The following is a 4854-nucleotide window of genomic DNA, read 5'->3' as shown; positions in this document are numbered from 1 at the left end:
GTGTCTATACTAACGTTAGAAAGCACTACACTGGAGTTTATGAAAAACACAATAGGCAATTTGACTCCCATTTTTTAATTTGACAAGTAACACAAACTTCTTAATTTCTCAGTTTCCTCAAGTTTGAACAATAGTTATTACTGTTAACCTCTCAACATTATACCGAGATTACATTTTGACAACATGTAGGTACTCACTGGCGCTAGGAAGATACTTTATGTGTGTTTCAGTGAAATCTTTGAGGCCTGGAACTATTTATTCTTTTCCCTCTCACTATCACTTACCTCATGCGAAGAGTAGACTCATTGGAAAAGACTGTGATGCTGGGAGGGATTGGGGGCAAGAGGAGAAGGGGACGACAGAGGATGAGATGGCTGGATGGCATCACTGACTCGATGGACGTGAGTCTGAGTGAACTCCGGGAGTTGGTGATGGACAGGGAGGCCTGGCGTGCTGGATTCATGGGTTCGCAAAGAATAGGACATGACTGAGCGACTGATCTGATCTGATCACTTACGTATTATAAGTTATCTTTATTTTTATTAGATAGTTAGATGAATAAAAACTGGTATATAAACTGTATGTATGTTGAGCTTAATATTAGAACTTAAAGTACTATGTTGACTTTTAAGGTTGTAAATTGGTTCAAAATTGTTCTGTGTTGAATATGTTGTACATGGTGTGTTATATGAGGCAGGTCCACTTAGGAAAAGAAATCCCTAGTGAGGCTGAATACATCGGATGTTAGATTTTGGAAGGCTGGAGAGATGAAGAATGTGTTCATTTAGTGGTATTTTATTTATTTAATTATTTTGGTTGTGTTGGGTCTTCGTTGCTTCATGCAGGCCTTTCTAGTTGCAGTCTGTGGACTTCTCTTGTTGCAGCACATAGGCTGTCTCGTCACAGTGTGTGGGCTTAGTTGCCCCGTGGCATATGAGATCTTAGCTCCCCGCCCAGGGATCGAACCTGTGGCCCCTGCATTGGAGGTGTGTTCTTAACCACTGGATCACCAGGGCAGTCTCTGATTTAATGATTATTAACTTCAGGAAGAAATTATCATTCTTTATGTGTGCAGACAACAGGGAAGAAGTATTCTTGCCAGAATCTCAGAGGTTGGAGGACGTGCTCTGCTCATCTGATGTGAAGTTCATGAGGAAGAGACAGAGCTCTAAGGGTGTCTACACGTTTCAGCCTCTAGGCACAGGCCCCGTTGATCTTTGGTCCCTGGGACAAGCCAGACTGCTGCTTTTGCTTCTGAGTAGAGTATGGTGAGAAACTGGAAAAGAAACTGAAAAGCAAGAAGACATTTCTTTCTTTTCTCCTTCCCATTTCCTTTGAAGTTTTCCTCCTTTTCTTCTCCCTCCCATTTCTCTTTTTTTCTGCCTTTGGCGGAACTTAAAGATAATCCTTTTTGAGGGCTTCAAAATCCCTGCAGATGGTGATTGCAGCCATGAAATTTAAAGACACTCCTTGGAAGGAAAGTTATGACCAACCTGGACAGCATATTAAAAAACAGAGACATTACTTTGTCAACAAAGGTCCGTCTAGTCAAGGCTGTGCTTTTTCCAGTAGTCATGTATGGATGTGAGAGTTGGACTGTGAAGAAAGCTGAGCACTGAAGAATTGATGCTTTTGAACTGTGGTGTTGGAGAAGACTCTTGAGAGTCCCTTGGACTGCAAGGAAGTCCAACCAGTCCATTCTAAAGGAGATCAGTCCTGGTGTTCATTGGAAGGACTGATGTAGAAGCTGAAACTGCAACACTTTGTCCACCTCATGCGAAGAGCTGACTCATTTGAAAAGACCCTAATGTTTGTGAAGGTTGAAGGCAGGAAGAGAAGGAGATGACGGAGGATGAGATGGTTGGATGGCATCACCGACACAATGGACATGGGTTTTGGTGGACTCCAGGAGCTGGTGATGAACAGGGAGGCCTGGCGTGCTGCGGTTCATGGGGTTGCAGAGTTGGACACAACTGAGCAACTGAACTGAACTGAACTGAAAGATAAGCCAGTTAACAAGTGTATCTGGGGATTCAGGTTTCAACTCCCAGCAGCAATATCATGACCCAAAGAATCGAAGAGTGGACATGAAAATATGACGAAAGGCTACAAACATGACTTTTTAGGGATTGCAGTACACAATGCCGAGTTTCTTTTTCTAATCTGTTTTAATTTCGCTTAGTGTGTGTGTGTGTGTGCTCAGTCGCTCATATATGTCCCACTCTTTGTGACCTCATGGACTGTAGCCTGCCAGGCTCCTCTGTCCTTGGACCTTTCAGGTAACAATACTGCAGTGGGTTGCCATTTCCTCCTCCAGAGGATGTTCCTGACCCAGGGACCAAACTCACATCTCTTGCGTTGGCAGGCAGATTCTTTACCACTGTGCCAGCTGGGAAGCTCCACTTACAGTATAAATCTCTCTGTAACTGAATATTCAAGTACTCCTCAAGTCTCTTATCTTCATTTTATGATTTTAATTATAGATACTTTGTACTTTATTCTTTGTAATATTTGTAAACCAAAAATGACAGGGTGTGGTGGTCATCTTTTAACATCTAAGTAAAATTCCATGGTTCCATATTGTACGATAAATGTCATAATTTCCTTATAATTTCTAAAGTAAGAATTGTTATATTTTCTTTGGTTACTTTGCTTTGTTGTTCTTGTTGTTGTTGTTATTGCTTTTGTTTTTTAGGCCATGCTAACAAGGCATAGAGGCAATGGCACCCCACTCCATGGAAAATCCCATGGATGGAGGAGCCTGGTGGGCTGCAGTCCATGGGGTCGCTAAGAGTCGGACACGACTGAGCGACTTCACTTTCACAAGGGGTACAGGATCTCAGTTCCTGAACCAGGGTTGGAAACTGTACCCCCCTGCAGTGGAAGCTCAGAGTCTCCTCGGTTGATTTTAGACTTAGTAACTAAATGAAGTTTTCCTAGGCAACTTGTTCCAAAAGGAATTTTAGCCATCAAAAATAAACATTCTTCAAATCTGGTGACTTTGTTGATCAGATAGAATGGAAAGAATGATTCAGAATTGTGGAAGGGTAAAAGAAATATATAAATCACGGGACCATGGAAATATAGATAAAGCATTCAACTTTATTTTTTTATACCTTGTGTTAAATAAAATGATATGATCAAAGTTCTCAGATCAGCAAGAAAAAGTGTATAAAGAAACACTTCTCGCTAATAATATGTAAGTGAAAGTGAAGTCTCTCAGTCCTGTCTGACTCTTTGCGACCCCATGGACTGTAGCCTACCAGGCTCCTCCACCCATGGGATTTTCAAGGCCAGAATACTGGAGTGGGTTGCCATTTTCTTCTCCTGGGGACCTTCCCAACCCAGGGATCGAACCCTGGTCTTCCAAGGTGTAGGCAGACACTTTTACTATCCGAGCCACCAGGGAAGTCAATAAGATAAAATAAGACTTCAGAAAACATCCTCACATGGATTTATAGGTTATTTACTATGTGAACCTAAAAACTAGAAGCAAAGGAGAAAAACAACAGCAAGACAAATTTAAAATGTGGAAACATTTTAATGTTCAATGTTTTCCTTTCTTTTCTGTTCACTTTGCTTATATTTCCATTGGGTGTTCAAGTTTTTCAAAACAATTTATGAGACATTTTAACATTAAGATCGCCCACCTCCATGAAGAATATTTACAAAATATCATAATTTCAATTCAGTTCAGTTCAGTCGCTCAGTCATGTCCGACTCTTTGTGACTCCATGAATCGCAGCACGCCAGGCCTCCCTGTCCATCACCATCTCCCGGAGTTCAGTCAAACTCACGTCCATTGAGTCAGTGATGCCATCCAGCCATCTCATCCTCTGTCATCCCCTTTTCCTCGTGCCCCCAATCCCTCCCAGCATCAGAGTCTTTTCCAGTGAGTCAGCTATTCACATGAGGTGGCCAAAGTACTGGAGTTTCAGCTCCAGCATCATTTCCTCCAAAGAAATCCCAGGGCTGATCTCCTTCAGAATGGACTGGTTGGATCTCCTTGCAGTCCAAGGGACTCTCAAGAGTCTTCTCCAACACCACAATTCAAAAGCATCAATTCTTTGGCGCTCAGCCTTCTTCACAGTCCAACTCTCACATCCATACATGACCACAGGAAAAACCATAGCCTTGACTAGATGGACCGTTGTTGGCAAAATAATGTCTCTGCTTTTGAGTATGCTATCTAGGTTGGTCATAACTTTCCTTCCAAGGAGTAAGCGTCTTTTAATTTCATGGCTGCAGTCACCATCTGCAGTGATTTTGGACCCCAGACAAAGTCTGACACTGTTTCCAATGTTTCCCCATCTATTTGCCATGAAGTGATGGGACCAGATGCCAAGATCCTCGTTTTCTGAATGTTGAGCTTTAAGCCAACTTTTTCACTCTCCACTTTCACTTTCATCAAGAGGCTTTTGAGTTCCTCTTCACTTTCTGCCATAAGGGTGGTGTCATCTGCATATCTGAGGTTAGTGATATTTCTCCTGCCAATCTTGATTCCAGCTTGTGCTTCTTCCAGTCCAGCGTTTCTCATGATGTATTCTGCATATAAGTTAAATAAACAGGGTGACAATGTACAGCCTTGACTTACTCCTTTTCCTATTTGGAACCAGTCTGTTGTTCCATGTCCAGTTCTAACTGTTGCTTCCTGACCTGCATACAGATTTCTCAGGAGGCAGGTCAGGTAGTCTGGTATTCCCATCTCTTTCAGAATTTTCCACAGTTTATTGTGATCCACACAGTCAAAGGCTTTGGCATAGTCAATAAAGCAGAAATAGATGTTTGTCTGGAACTCTGTTGCTTTTTCCATGATCCAGCGGATGTTGGCATTTTGATCTATAGTTCCTCTGC

The sequence above is a fragment of the Bos indicus x Bos taurus genome, unplaced genomic scaffold (assembly GCF_003369695.1).
Source record: "Bos indicus x Bos taurus breed Angus x Brahman F1 hybrid unplaced genomic scaffold, Bos_hybrid_MaternalHap_v2.0 tig00478914_arrow_arrow_61664304_61702992, whole genome shotgun sequence".
NCBI lineage: Eukaryota > Metazoa > Chordata > Mammalia > Artiodactyla > Bovidae > Bos > Bos indicus x Bos taurus.
This window is presented reverse-complemented; position numbering follows the sequence as displayed.